Here is a 16635-nt window from a genome sequence, read left to right on the forward strand (position 1 = left end):
TGCTGACGTCAACAGAAATGTTGACATAAACGTTGTTGGGGAAAGGATTAGGACATACATGAAAGTACAGAAGTTTAACAAAATTTCCAAAGACCACAGAACTTATTTCTCTTAGAACTCAACACATTTTTCTTGTGCATGCATTAAGCGTGCTTTATAGTTGATTATTAACTCAATCATCTCACTAGTTATTTTTTTATGTTAACTCCTATAGTAATGTTCTTTGTCATAAAACCTAAAATTTTGTTGCTGTTTTGTCTTATATTTAATCTTATATTTGAAAAAGTATTGCAAGTCAATAGTGAGTGAAAAGTCTTTTCAAACTTTCAAACCACCACTTTTAATATGCTAAAACATTAAGCAAATCAAGGTTAGCAACTAAGAACATCGTATGACTTTATAGGACATTTCTAACATGTTTCTATTCAACTTCATAGAATCATTTAGGTTGGAAAAGACCTTCAAGATCATTGAGTCCAACCGCTAACCTAGCACTGCCACGTCTGCCACTAAACCATGTCCATAATTATTATTTGTTGACAACTGGATTAGTGCTTTAATGTATCTGTTGCTGATCATTTTTAAATTCCTCTAAAGATGCCCAGGGGAACTTAAAATACTTTTGTTACTTCTGGAGTTTACTGTCTTCAAAGAGATCTAAATTTCAGTAGAAAGAGACTTGTTATCCTGTATCCCTTTGAGCAAATCTTTCCACTTTTTAGGAAGTTTCAACATGCTGTGGATACTGTTCTAGGCAAAACACGGGACATGTCCAAGGGTTTGCTCTGTTGTAGTTGTGCCTGAGTTCTGATCACAAATACAAAACAATCTTTTTTGGGCTTCATCGAGAGCTGGAATTTCTGTAACAGGGTTTCCTTGTCTTCTACACCTGGCTTAGGCTGATGGGGACAAAAGATAGACTTCTGAGCCAATCAAATTCATCACCCCATCATTCTAATTTTGAAATCCCACTGGAAATTAAGTTAGAAAAAATTACCCCAGTTTTTTTCATTACATTCCCCTGGCTAAAAGCCTATCATGAATTTCAATGAAATGGTTTAAAAAGGCAGTAATAAAAGAAAATTGTCCAATATACTGAGTATTTGGGGTCTTTGTATATTTTTTTTTCCCCAAATGTTGGCTATCCTTAGTGTATTCCAAGCAGTAAGAGGGAATAAGAAAGTCCTTTTGGTATGATTGTTACAGCTGTGTAGAGTTGTCATGAATACGTATTCACATATAAAAACTTCACTTACTTCAAGTTTGATACTATTTTACTGGTGTGAAATGTTTAGTCACCCTGCACAAGCAGCCTCGTTCAAGGCTGAGATGTACTTGTTTATCCCACGGTAAAGGATGGTATAAGCCATACAAAAAGACATGTTCCCTACATGACAAGTTCCCTGTTTAAGGGATGAATATGTATATAATTGGCAAACACTAAATGAGTTTCCAGAACAGGTTGGTGAGGTTGGATTAATAGAAGAGTTAAATTTTGAAAAAGTAATGGAAAGAGCTGTAGCCCAGGTCTTAGTGCAGGAAGGAGTTTCTGAAGCAGAACAGAAGACAGAGAGAGAATCAAAGGGATGAAGAGGAGATGGAATATGTACTCATTGCAAAGTAACAAAGGAAAAATGAGATCATTGCTAAAGGAGTGAAGAGCTGTGGAGAGCCTTGAGAGGGAAGAGCAACAACAGGGAACCTGGCAAATTTGGTAAAAGAAAGGAGAAAGTGAAATAATCTGAGGGACCCACAAGGGGCCAGTTTTCATTTTCACTGGAACGCACAGTGAAAATTGCAGTTGTCCATCTAAATAAAAATAGTCCCAAATGTGGCATTAATTCTGATAACAATGGATAAATACTACAGTCAAAAGTGTAATTCAAAAGTGTAATTCTGTCTGGCATACAGCTGCTGAATGAGGCAACGGCTCCACTCTATCTGGGTGAGATGTGTCGGAGTGGTGGTGCTTAAAACAATGCTAATGGTCTATTTGTAGTTAAGGTAACATGTATGTCCATGTATTTATATTTTTCTTTTAAATTGACCTCAAATGTGAGATCATTTAATTTGTAAAAAAGTAAAAAAACTCCTTTTTAACTCCTTTACCTGGTTGGACATGGCTCTGTTACAGCACATGGCAATGTTTTTGCTGGTGACTTTCTCCCCAGTGCCAACAGAAATTATTTGAAGAGGCTCTGATGGAGATCATGTTGCAGTTGGTGACCACAAATCCTCCAGCACCTGATCTCCTGCCGGGTTTCAGTGGGGTACCTCAGATCAATCTGTATGCAGAACACCACAGCAGAGATTGTACCTCTCTGTCCATCGCTGCACTGGTGAGATAGCACGCTGAAGCACAACGTATGTGCACAAAGGGGGTTATGAGATGTCTCTACAGCAGCTTTCCTGTCTTGGGGTGGAGGGGTGAGAAGGCATCTTGCTGACTTGTTTGCCGGAGGTTGGTCAAATGACATCATCGCATGGGAGTGAAGAACTGGTTTCTTTGGATTCTTTGCACTGCAGGGAACGAATGTGCGAAGAACCATGCTGAGGGCTAGTGCATGACAGCACTTTCTCCTCTGGCATTGCCTAGAATACATCTAAAAGCTCTAATCCAAACAGCCTGACAGTGAAGCAAGTGTGGATTTCAGATTGCACTCAAGCTATGGTATAAATCTATCAACTTACTTCAGAAGGCTTTCAAACTCTTCTGAGTATCCCCCTAGCAATTCTGTACGTAAGCTATGGAGCTGTGTTTTACATGGAGAATACTACAAAGACTTGCTTTTCACAGAGGAAGGACCCAGGCTTGACAGTATGGGATCCTGGGGCAATTGATGCCTACTAAAGCACAGACATGAATGAAGGTATGGCATCTTTAATAGGTCTGAAACCCTTAAAAACTAGAGTTTTCTTCCTCTTTATATTTTATTTTCTATGTTTCTTCACTGTGAGTAGAAACAATCTGGTCCCTCAGACTTTTATTTTGTTTCTGTATGGAAATATTAGATATTTGAGGCCCGTCCCAACAATATCTCAGCACATAAAACTCCATTGCCAAAAAAGCATGTGTACTGCTTAGAACTGATCAAAAGTGGGAAAGATGTGCTTGATGATGTGCTGAAAACCTAAATGAGCATATTTTTCCTAGCAGAAACATGCCGTTCTGAGAACTTAGTTTGCTTGAGATTCGTATCTCGAGGGTGAGCTCCCTGTGTATTCGTTGGTACCAAATATGTGGTTGCCCATGTGGATCCTTACTCTCTGAGGAGATCCTCTGAAGAAAGCATCTATCTCCTCTGCTCAGCTGCCTATGAGATTTATAGGAGCGGGGTATCTTTGAGAGCACTATCCATCACATTTAACCGCATTTGGTTAAAATTAGGTGATAGTGACAAGGCAGACAAACAGGATGCTCCTACAGGCTTCATTTCCCCATGAAATGAGGCTGAAAGGAGAAGCTCCCCTACCACATGTGTTTGTTTTTGTGGAAGCCAACAAACATTAAGGCTGCAGACTAAACAGAAACAGCAACGTTGTGTATATCTTGTCAGGCTTTTGCATATTTCCCATCATTATTTTCGACAATTCTCCCCATTTATCATACACGAGAATCATTTTACTTTCTCTGCAGACCATCAGCTCCGATATATTATCAATTATGAAACGAATCCAAACCCCACTGATGCGCTTGGCAAAATCGTACTGATTTGAATTGATTTTGGAGGGTCTTAACACTGCACTCATGTAACTAATATTTGTGCCAGTTCCTTTGCCTGCTGTTAATATGTGTCTTGTCATCTTTGTTGGCAGACAATGCTGTTATGGACAAAAAAATAAAGGAAAACCTAAGTCTTTCTCAAGAGACACAAATTAATTCCCCTATTTCTAAGTTTTGTCTTTTAAGGTGTCATTTCTTGAGTTCATTTTCTCATTCTATAACAAAAAGAGAGGGAGAATATATATGCCTAAATGGGCATAACTGATTTCTAGGCAAGGTGTCAAGTATTTCTGGGTGACATATATAAGAGAAGGGGAACCCCCCCCCAAACATCAGTGTAACTCAAATAAGCATTAAGTATAAAGATCAGCAGGTATTTGTGGGTAAATTAGCTCATTTCATTGTGGTTTTTCTCAGGTGTTTTAATGTGTCAATCATTCAGGGACTCTAATACGATGATTTCTAATCAGCATATTGTTGACATAATTAGATGAAATTACGCTCAAAAATATTCCTGACCTTTCATTTTTTGATATGAAGGAAGATGGCTTTAGCAGTTGCCTGGAAAAGCTGAAGAGCTAATAGTTCCTTGCAAGGGAAATTAAAGAGAGAGGGTTTCCTCTAGTTCTCCTGTCAAGCTTTGGTGGGTGTCCCAGGGCAGCCACTAGGGTCACTCTTTTAACCACAGAGTTTAATCCTATGCAGGAATTTTGGTTGATTTAACTGAGGTAGCTTATTCCTTTTTTTTTTTTTCTTCTAATGTTGCTTTAGTATACCACATACAATATATATATTTTTCTTTTCCTGCAGCATTTGATGTTCCAGTTAAATTAAAAAGAAATCAATTCCCGCTGTGCCTAATTTTCAAAATGAAAGTGAAGAAAATTGCTCCCCCTCAACCCCCATTATGCTAATAGTGACTTTGGGGAATCCCCACAGAAAAAATTGTGAGGTTTTTGTAGAAAACAACTATTCCCCTGTGAAGCATGTAGGATATGCAAAGAGGCCTTGCAAGTGAGAAGAGCTTAGCAGAGACACAACTGAGAGAGTTGGGCTTGTTCAGCCTGGAGAAGAGAAGGCCACGGGCAGACCTGATGGCGGCCGTTCAGTACTTAAAGGGGGCCTATAGGAAAGATGGGGAAAATCTTTTTAGTAGGGCCAGCTGTGACAGGACAAGAGGTAATGGTTTTAAACTAAATCGGGGTAGGTTCAGACTGGATCTAAGGAAGAAATTCTTTACAATGAGGGTGGTGAAACACTGGAACAGGTTGCCCAGAGAGGTGGTGGAGGCCCCATCCCTGGAAACATTCAAGGCCAGGTTGGACGAGGCTGTGAGCAACCTGATCTGGTTAGCGGTGTCCTTGGTCCCTGCAGGGGGGTTGGACTAGATGGCCTTTAGGGGTCTCTTCCAACCCAAAACATTCTATGATTCTATGAACTAGTCTCAATGGAAGGGATGCTTTCTGCTGCCTCACCAGGAGGTGACCATCAGCTCGGGCAGTGGGAAAGCAGGTAATGGAAAAGACATACACAGGTCAGGGAAAAGCAGCATTCACTCATTAGCTAAAAGTAGAGCTAATTGGTTATTTTCACCACTGGAAAAAAGGCTTCATCAGAAAATAGTCTCATCTGTGCAAATGTATCGACCTGAAGTTGAGAGAAAACTCAAGCTCTGTTTCCAACAAGATTTGCCTGGCAAGCTGCTGGGGACCCCCAGGTTCTGCCCTGCCACACAGACTGCCATTAATGGAGGACTTAAAAAAAGCCTGCGCTGAGCTTCTCTAGTCCTTCTTTGGGCCTGCTTCTACTTTTGGCACCTGCATTAGTCATTGGGCATTATTCTCTGCATTTTATTCACATAGCATGCAAAAAAAGACACTTCCTCTCATTTTCTGTCTGGTCTTTTACACATGATGATTTTATTGACTGTTTCCTCAGGTGCTGATTTTGAGAAATAGCTAATAATCAGAGACTGCTCAGCATCTTAACAGCACTCGTTACTCTATAGACTTTTATCATACATCCCCCCCTTCATTTCCTCTTTCTCAGCTGAGTTGCATTTCATCTGTTTCCTCTGAATTTCACCGTTTTCCTATAGAACCTATTTTCCTTATGAGACTTTCCTGCCTGGGAGATATTTTTGGCCTTTAGTCATGCTTGTTATCTTCTCTACGCTTTCTTAGCTTTACTACAGCATTTTTGACATAGGATCCCAGAGCCCGAGTTCCAAGGCTTAAATTAATTTGGAAACTTTCTTCACAATTTTTTATTTTGATTATTTAAAAAAAATAATCATTTGGTCACATTTTCCTTTCACCAAAAAAAAAAAAAAAAGTATAAATGATGTCTTTGAGCACCTGGGAACTTCTAGCAAATCAGCTTTCATGGATCGGCATCAGCCAAGCAAGCTCTAGATCTACGTTTCAGATGCCAAACATTACATTGTACTTACGTTACGTACTGGCAACAAATCAGTGCTCACGTAGCAGTAACACACTGAAAACGTATACAAGCTCAGAAGCACGTGTCATCTTGGTATGTGTGTCTGCCTCACGCTTGATGCTACCAGTGCTACAGATGCAGTTCCCATTTGTTTTGCAGGTGCAGCCGAGCTGAGAAATGGCTCTCAGGATTTCTTTTAAAGATCAAGTTACAGAGAAAGAGCAGGCTCCTGCAGTGCTTTGAATGCTTAATTACGCCTAGGGTATCCTGTCTGAGAACAGTTGTTTCACACAGGCATCATCTAAACTGCAGATATGGTAGATGTTAAAATAATCTGATAAATAATGTTAACTTAGATATAACCTTCAACTTTCTTACATACATGTGCATGAAGCTTTGCAAGATCAAGCTCTCCCATCAGGATACCAATCGAGCCACACTGTTTGGTCAGAGAGAATCCAGCATTTCACATGTTGTTGTTTGCTCCTGTTTTTTGCTCCTCTGTATCTACCGTCCGAGTTGCTGTTAGGCCAAACTACGGAAGCTACAAAAATCTCTGCTTTTTCTTTTCATGTATAGGAATGACAAGTGCCTCTACTCCACCTAACAGTTCACAGGTGTGGGTTTCAATTTCTTAACATCACCTTCTCCAGAGCTTACCAAAATTAAAACCATTCCGCTTGAAGGGAGAGATCTTTCAGTTATTATTTGATACCATATCTATCAAATATCAGTTTCTCCCACACAGGTTTCACTCCAAGTACATGTATTGCGATTACTACTTACTACAAGTACCATAAAATGAAAGGGAATTCAATGGGAGCCATAGAAAACAGATCCCCTTCTCCCCTTTGCTCCCTTTTCTTTCCAATTTCTGTCAAAATGGAAAAATGGTGAAATATAAAAGCTATCAATGGTTGTACTCAAAAGGCACAAAATAAATCCCTAGCAGAGATCAAAAATCACTGAGATCAAAACAGTCCAGAGAACAAAATCATAAGAATTTTTTTTTCTTTCCCTCCTTTTGTAGATGAACAAAATTTTGCACAAGGCAGAGACTACGAAGTACCACCAGGCTCAGCTGAGTATAGCGGTCTCTTGTTCTCAAAACAGAAATGGAGCCATACCCCTGTCTGTGGCTTCTTCTCTCCTACTTGTATTTGCCAGTTACAATAGGCATACACATTTGCCAAATATTTCTGCTACAATGACCAGAGAAACATTTAGATATAAATTGGCTACCTTGGGTTAAACAGTTCTTTCATCCTTCCGATGGATCAGTTTGTCTGGAGACTTAGGTAAATGGCTACCAGATTTCCCTTAGAATTTGCAGTGCTACAGTTCCATTTTAAGAAGTTATACGGGAAAATTCAGTTTACATCTAATTTACCAACACAACAAAAGTGATTCAGCTACAGCACTACAGCACTTCCCAGCCTCATCCATATCAGGAATTATTTAAGGAGGACCTTTCCAAATTATTTCATGAATCCCTCTTTCTAGATACAGCTGAAAAGAGAGAGACACATGAAAAGCATTCACTTTTCCCAACTTTAAACTGAAGTTTTTTCACTGCTGTGACTCTTAGAGCACCACTATATATAGTGGCTGACACTATATAGAGCCAGCTGCTGATCATCAATCTTTCACTAAATCATACAAAGGTTCAAGTTGATTCTGATCTTAACCAGTTGACTTACTCCTGCCACATATCTAAAAAGGGTAGAACATAGGACATGTATGTTGAAAAGTAGCAGCCTAATAACAATGAAGTAATCTAGTGTTTATGGTATTCTGCAAATCCAAATCAGGGGGTAATTCAATCTGAGTTTTGTTTCATTTGAACCCAAATTTCAAGAGCTGAAATTAGGATAAAGAGCTTACAGTTTTTGCTCATCCCTACTGAGTAGTAAAAAAAAAAACCCCAAAGAACCCCAAACCCAAACAAACCAACCCCCCCAAATCCCCTTTCTCTTTGTTAGATTGCATGTTTCAGAATTCTTGGCCCTGTTTGAATTGGTTCAGTTGCTTTTTAATGCAGCATGTTCAAAAGAAAAAGAGGAATACAAATCTCCCTGCCTCAGTAGAAATAGAAAGTCTCAAAGTCAGAGGCCATTTGTATCACAAATTGTATCACAATCTACTGAACTGTATCTCATCGGGTTTAAATTCTTCTTTCTTAATCTCTCCAGCTCAGCTTCACAAGCTAATCTCTCCTTCTTTTAGTCTAAAGCAGGAATAAAGGAAAATTATAGAAGAGGGGGAAAAAAACCCCAATAACAAAGAATCCGAACTATTCATCAAATAGGGTTATCTTTGTCAAAGCTTTTGCCTGTTGTAAACTTCTGTAAGATAAGGTAAATGATACACACTCACCAGTTCACGGCCCAAAAGCATAACAAATAAGAAAACTTGGGAAGCTTTGGAAAAATAAAAAGAAATAATTCACACAATGTTAAGGGCATTGAAAAGCTATTATTGGATATCTAAACTAAACCATGTTATAATTACCAGCAGTTAAAGCCTCAAATGGCATTTTATCCTTCATGGAGAAAAGTACTCTTTCATTTTATGTGTTTTGGGAGGTTTTTTTGTTTGGGTTTTTTTTTTTTTAACCATGATCAAAAGCGGTGTATCTGTCAACTTGAAACCATATCTATGAATTACAGTAAGAGAAAAGAAGTCACCACCCCTGGGAGTTTTTCGACGAGAAAGAGCAGATCAGAGAAGCAAAATGGAAATGGACTCAACACATACTTTCCAGGATTTCTGGCTTTAAATCTGCACAATAATTTAAATTATTGAATGTGCAGCGAGTATTAAATCATTGCGGTTTACTTAGAAGTGTTTTTAACTTAGAATACAGGGAATACAAGTCCTGCTACCTGTGTTTGCAGATACTGATAATTCTTGAGATGGACAAAGAAAATGGATTCAGCATTTTACTTGTTACACAATAGATGTACCTGCATAAATCAGAAGGTTACTCTGAGCTGGCTATGGGAGACAAGCCAAGGTTACCCATCAAGAGATAACATACTATGAGACTTCCAGGGAGAAAAAAAAAAAGTTTGAAACCTCTCTGAACATGAAGATATGGGCGCCATCCTAGTCAAGTGTCACTGCTTTTAAATTAATCTTTACCAGTTCACCCCAGTAAATCCTTTCTATGCAATGAGACAGAAAAGACATTACTTCCCTAAAAGTCCGTATCAGCTTGGTGTCACAGAAGAGAGGATATTTTGGTTTTGCTTTGCATAGATAAGTAGTTCACATTTTAAATACATGTATTTTTTGTGGTTAAAAACTTTCTCTCCATTCCAGCCAAGTTGCCCATAAAGACTTTTCCCTAGAAGCCAGGCAGAACTAATGTAGGTTTATGACTGCAAAGAGGATGGAAGTTGTCTCTTCACAAGTTGCCACATGTAGAAGACAAGGGGCAACAGGTACAAGTTTTGGGACAGGTTTTATCTTGACATAGTAAGGAAGATAATTTTTACATTAAGAATGATCATTCACTGGAACAACTTCTCCAAGGACACAGTAGAGTCCCCAGTGCTGGACGTTTTCAAGATGCCTTTGGACAGGGTGCTAGATAATCTGATCTAGGCCCCCTTTCCCACGATTGTTGGACCAGATGACATCCCTTCCAACCCGGGCTATTCGATGTTACTGTGATAGGTGGTGTTCTGTGGAAAGGTCTGATGGCATCCCAGACACTGATTATAGGAGCTAGTGTGCTCTCAAGGGCATTTCCCAAGGAAGACAGTTTGGGTACTGTCAGAGGGAGTAATGGTGACTGGAGGCTCTCCAGACCCAGGTGACTGAGGAGTTTTTAGAAGCTAGTGGTCACTGCACACTGTCACGTGGAAGGCATTTATCCTGGTTTTTTACATCCCATAACAAAATGCAAGACTTCCAGAATAGACCCCACTGAAACAAAAAAGAATTTCAATCTTGATTTGATTTCACCAAAGAGCTTCATTCAGATTAAGAGGTAGCACTGGAAACAGTCAGCTGTACGACTGCGTTCTGAGGAGTGACTCCTCACTGGCTAATAGGTCCTGGCCTCAGGACCAATAGACCATTTTCCACTATAATAGTTACATCATATTACATGCTGTATCTAACGCTACTTTTAGAAACCACAACAGGCACCCTTCTGCATGTTTGTAAGTTTAGAGTGCATATTCCACAATGTTTCATTCTTTTTCCATTGCAGACATTGCTCAGGGTCTGGCTACACACCGTAACGTATTGTCCCATGGAGATAGCTGAGATTCTCTCTAAACAAATCAACTTAACGGGGATAGCACAGCTGTGTTACCGCAGTACTCACCCAAACTAACATTTGCTGTTTTGCTACTGCTGCATGTGTGATATCCTGCAAAATTTCTAATGCAGGGTGTGGCAAAAGGGAGCTGTGGAGAGAAGATCAAAAACCCTGATCTAGACGAGGATCTAATGCCCCCTCTTTCATTTCAGGATTCCAAAGACTGACATTGTGATTCAGGATTTTGAATCTTCCCTTAGGAGGTAGCACTGATACTCAACACTCCAGGTTGATTCTAAGGGCAAATTTATTTTTCTGAGGTAAAAAACTATCACTAAAAGGGTTTCCTCCCTCCACCTCAAAACCAAATCCTAATTACACATTAATTCTAGTACAGTCAAACTTAGGGGATAAAGGAAATAACAGAAATCTTCACAATTTACTCATAACGGAAACTAAGAACAGCTCCCCTGAAAAAAACCTGCTGAATTTTAACATCTTTTAAATAAGCTTGAGTTGTCTCATAGATTACTATAAAATTCTTTGAAACCTGTAGTTTCTCTGAGAAATAGAAGCGATATTTGAATTATTTTTGGTGGAAAGCTTGAGAGGCTTGACCATAGAAGCATCAAAGCTGGTGGAGGTTTTTTTTTTTCATGACATGATAAAGAATGAAATGGATAAATCTGGGACAGTACTAAAATCCTCCAACAGCAGGAAACAGTAATAATATTTTGAAGAAACAAGCATGTGGCCAAGATGTGTGAGTTTTATAAAACTTTTATAAAGAAGTTAGGCCAAAATGGTCCAGCATTTTGAAAAATTTAAAAGCATGTACCTTTACAGACAATTGAACCAAACCATGCCTGCCTTAAAGTAAAATATAAAATATTGATTCCTATTTCTGAAAACTCATCTCTAGATTTCCATGTATTATCCATAGCAGATGTTGACTGTGTGACTGGCCATGCTGTTCATATTTGGTTAGAGTGAACATTCACAAAAACATCTTTGTGTCGTGTCAGCAGTGCCACCCACACCCCCCCCCCCTTCACGTTTCGAGCTACTCAGACGAGTGGAGAACGAGAGCAAAAGGCAGAACAAGAAACACCAGTAGTGGCTGGGGGAGAAATGTAAGGAATTCATACATTGCTATCACTGCACAGGCCTCCCAATGGGAAGCGTCAGATGCAATTCGATGATGGCTCAGGTCGTGCATTGGGTTCATATTTACCACCTTCGGTGACTTGGTGGCTCATTCAGATCCCTACCTCACACAAGTGCATAACTCCTCTTTTCACGATGTCTCGCTTAGTGACAACAAGATGAGGCTGGGAGCTTAATCGAAAGCCAAGTGCTAACCAGAGCCTCCTCAAAACCGTGTCAGGACAGAACTAAACTCTGGGTGATAGCTGAATGCCGGACCAAATACTGCTGACTTCAAAAAAATAAAATACCAGACAAGAAACCAAGTGTGTTGTTCTGAAGCAATGCAGTTGCCTGTAAAACAGTTACAAGCTTTTCATTATCATGCAGTCATCATCAAAATATGTGCCTTGGCTTGAAAAAGCAGCCCACCAGCGACATAAAAAAAGGGTTCTGCATGTTTGTAAGTTTAGAGTGCATATTCCACAATGTTTCATTCTTTTTCCATTGCAGACATTGCTCAGGGTCTGGCTACACACCGTAACGTATTGTCCCATGGAGATAGCTGAGATTCTCTCTAAACAAATCAACTTAACGGGGATAGCACAGCTGTGTTACCGCAGTACTCACCCAAACTAACATTTGCTGTTTTGCTACTGCTGCATGTGTGATATCCTGCAAAATTTCTAATGCAGGGTGTGGCAAAAGGGAGCTGTGGAGAGAAGATCAAAAACCCTGATCTAGACGAGGATCTAATGCCCCCTCTTTCATTTCAGGATTCCAAAGACTGACATTGTGATTCAGGATTTTGAATCTTCCCTTAGGAGGTAGCACTGATATTCAACACTCCAGGTTGATTCTAAGGGCAAATTTATTTTTCTGAGGTAAAAAACTATCACTAAAAGGGTTTCCTCCCTCCACCTCAAAACCAAATCCTAATTACACATTAATTCTAGTACAGTCAAACTTAGGGGATAAAGGAAATAACAGAAATCTTCACAATTTACTCATAACGGAAACTAAGAACAGCTCCCCTGAAAAAAACCTGCTGAATTTTAACATCTTTTAAATAAGCTTGAGTTGTCTCATAGATTACTATAAAATTCTTTGAAACCTGTAGTTTCTCTGAGAAATAGAAGCGATATTTGAATTATTTTTGGTGGAAAGCTTGAGAGGCTTGACCATAGAAGCATCAAAGCTGGTGGAGGTTTTTTTTTTTCATGACATGATAAAGAATGAAATGGATAAATCTGGGACAGTACTAAAATCCTCCAACAGCAGGAAACAGTAATAATATTTTGAAGAAACAAGCATGTGGCCAAGATGTGTGAGTTTTATAAAACTTTTATAAAGAAGTTAGGCCAAAATGGTCCAGCATTTTGAAAAATTTAAAAGCATGTACCTTTACAGACAATTGAACCAAACCATGCCTGCCTTAAAGTAAAATATAAAATATTGATTCCTATTTCTGAAAACTCATCTCTAGATTTCCATGTATTATCCATAGCAGATGTTGGCTGTGTGACTGGCCATGCTGTTCATATTTGGTTAGAGTGAACATTCACAAAAACATCTTTGTGTCGTGTCAGCAGTGCCACCCACACCCCCCCCGCGTTCACGTTTCGAGCTACTCAGACGAGTGGAGAACGAGAGCAAAAGGCAGAACAAGAAACACCAGTAGTGGCTGGGGGAGAAATGTAAGGAATTCATACATTGCTATCACTGCACAGGCCTCCCAATGGGAAGCGTCAGATGCAATTCGATGATGGCTCAGGTCGTGCATTGGGTTCATATTTACCACCTTCGGTGACTTGGTGGCTCATTCAGATCCCTACCTCACACAAGTGCATAACTCCTCTTTTCACGATGTCTCGCTTAGTGACAACAAGATGAGGCTGGGAGCTTAATCGAAAGCCAAGTGCTAACCAGAGCCTCCTCAAAACCGTGTCAGGACAGAACTAAACTCTGGGTGATAGCTGAATGCCGGACCAAATACTGCTGACTTCAAAAAAATAAAATACCAGACAAGAAACCAAGTGTGTTGTTCTGAAGCAATGCAGTTGCCTGTAAAACAGTTACAAGCTTTTCATTATCATGCAGTCATCATCAAAATATGTGCCTTGGCTTGAAAAAGCAGCCCACCAGCGACATAAAAAAAGGGAAGGGGAGAAAAAAAAGCCCTCGAATGCAGTGTCTTTGTGGTTGTGTCCCTGGCTGTCAACACTTTTCTTCCCAGTTGAAAGATTATTAGAAAAACAGGGTTCTACCAGTGCCAGTGGCCTCAAGAGCCTCATTATATCATGAGGATAACCCCGGAGAGAACAGAAAACCTAAACATTGGCCGTACGGAGTCCTTTTTAGTCAGGGTACGCACACATCCTTCAGCCAAGTTTACCAGCAGGTGAAGCTCATATAGCTGCACACAGCCAGAATTAAGAAGAGACCATGAGAAACTTGGCAGCTTTTATCAGACTTTCTATGGACAAAAAAAAAGCCAAGGGCAGGCAGGGGAAAAGATCTGGACCCAAATTCACTTCTCACATTCCCTTTTCTTCCTGGGCACGTGTGGTTTTGTCTTCTGGAGGGGGAAACTGAGGCCTATGAGAAGAGAGGTGAGAACAAGGGGTGAAGATGGACTCCTTGGAAGCTTTTCTCATGACAAAACTAAAGATCTCGTGGTCGTATCTTAACCCCGTCCCTTTGGAAAACAAGCTTACAACGCTTTTATGGTTTTTTGCTCTTGGACTAAAAGCCTACAGCTGTTTTGAAGGTTGTCAGAGTTCTAGCATATAATTAATACCATTTCCAGTCAACTCACCAGTTAAATCTTAAACAGAATGCACAAGCTGTGACATATTACTGAAAAGAAGCAATGCATATTGGACAATTGACTTGGTGGTGGCCTTTAATGCCGTGCCCTGTTGGTGTGGTGTCTGTGGTTACCATTTTTCATTGGAGAAATGTCGAACAGCTATGTTTGCCAGGCCCATGCACTATCACAGGCCATCCTGCTTCTGCTTGCTTTCATCTCGTGAAACAGTTGCCTTTGCTTACAGAGTATGCATCGATTTATAGGCATATATGCAACTCTGCATACATGCATATCTATTTTTATAGAAATACGCATGGGATACAGAATAGGTCTGGTGGCAGTCTGGTGTAGTTTCTCTCTACTCGATAGCCAAGAAACAGGTAAATTGGAATGCTCCAAAACTAGCTAGCTTAAATCCACCATGGCTATCTGCATTGCTGGAAGTCCATTCTGTCACTGCAGTGTGGATATACTCTTCAAGTGAAAGATTCATTGTGAATACTAATTCACAAATGCAGAAATTGTGCCTTATATCAATTTTTGCAGTATTTGGTGACTTTTTTTCTGTGATCATTTCTGTCTCTAAATTCTTTCTTTAGCATATTAATGGAAAACAGGCATGAAAAGGAAAAGAAGCACAACAGAAGAATGAGGTAGACTAAATATTGCAACAGGTTTTTCAGTATTTCCATAACTCTAGTCAAACAACTTAACTGTAAATTGCCCTATGTACTTGAATCACAGATAGGGTTTGTCCAGTGAAAGCTGTTCCCAGCAGAATTCCTGATTAGCGCAGGTTAGAAAAAACAATTAATGTAATTAAAGTAATCAGTCCTCACTAACAGTAAGCAATCAGCTGGTACAGTCTATATCACCAGTAGACAAATTTGTCACAACTTAGCTAAAAGCAATGACAAAACAGAACATCCTACTCAAAACAGCAATAGCCTTCATGCAGAGAAATTTTAAGGAACATACTGAGGAAAGTTTGTTGATTCCCACTGTTCCTCTTGGCTTTTTTTTTAGTGTGAATGTACTGTTTGAGGGATTTTTTTCCTCTTTCCAAATCTTTGGTGGGATATGTCAGTGACTGGGACTTGCTCAGAAGGCAGTCGGCGTGGACGAGCACTGCTCTGAGCTACTGTTACCATGTTATACTCTCCTTATGGTCTTTCCATCAACTGAGTATAAGGTTGCTGGTCGGCTTTGAATTGGGATTATTCATTCTGAAAGCCCTTAAGGCACTGGGCCTGGCTGAATTTTAGACACAGAGTAATGCAATGCCTGCTCTTTCAAGAATCTGCTATCACTTCTGAAACTGGCAGGTGGCTGTATTTTTAACTGTGGGGGACACTACAATCCCCCTAATAACTGATTTTATTTATTCCCTCCTAGCCTTTAAAACCTACCTTTATATCTTTTCTTTAATTTCCAAAGGTGTTCTCAGATTAACAACCCTTGACTCTATATTATTACTCCCTTACTCCATTCTTTTTATTATTTTTCTTTCTGGATTCCTTCCATTGTTTTTCATGTTTATATTTTGAGAACCCAGCATTATATTTTTCGTTTTCTGTTCATAAACTTCTACAATCTTTGTTCTGCTGTACATGATCGTGTAGATAGAGCAAATGTGGTATGCTGAAAAGAATACTGGGATTAGGTAATTAGGGATTTTTCAATAGTACCTTCTCTCTTGGGTTCCGATATGAATCTATGCATTATTTCAAACATGAATATTTCTACTTGTGTGAGACTTGAGAAGTGATCTCTGTGCCTCTCTGCTGCCCCAGTCAGAAAATGCCTCCCTTAGCAATGCAGCCCACACGACAGTATCACTTTAAAAGTTTATTGGTCTTTAGTATGAGGCCAATCCTGAAAGAATGACAAATGTCTTTCAAACTGTTTATACATGCCTGTTGCACACAAAAGAGCTGGCATTGCTTACTTCATTTTTTAAGTGGTCTAACTGTTCAGCTCCAAATGGATATTTTTGGTTGGTACCGGGTGCAGGCTGGAGTAGAATTTGAAACAAATGGTTTCCCACAATGAAATGAATTGAAAAAGACAGCGATTGTGAAGGCAGCCTCAACAACATCTGGGAAAACGCACACTGGTTAGCTAGTTTTACTTGAAACAGGGAATATATTTTTTCTGTGGCAGAAGGTCTGATTGCAATTTTTGTATTGAGAAGTTGCTTATTACTCGATACAAATTTTCAAATTTAGCACAGAATTA

This window comes from Egretta garzetta, unplaced genomic scaffold, assembly GCF_000687185.1.
Source record: "Egretta garzetta isolate BGI_Z169 unplaced genomic scaffold, ASM68718v1 scaffold467, whole genome shotgun sequence".
Taxonomy (NCBI): domain Eukaryota; kingdom Metazoa; phylum Chordata; class Aves; order Pelecaniformes; family Ardeidae; genus Egretta; species Egretta garzetta.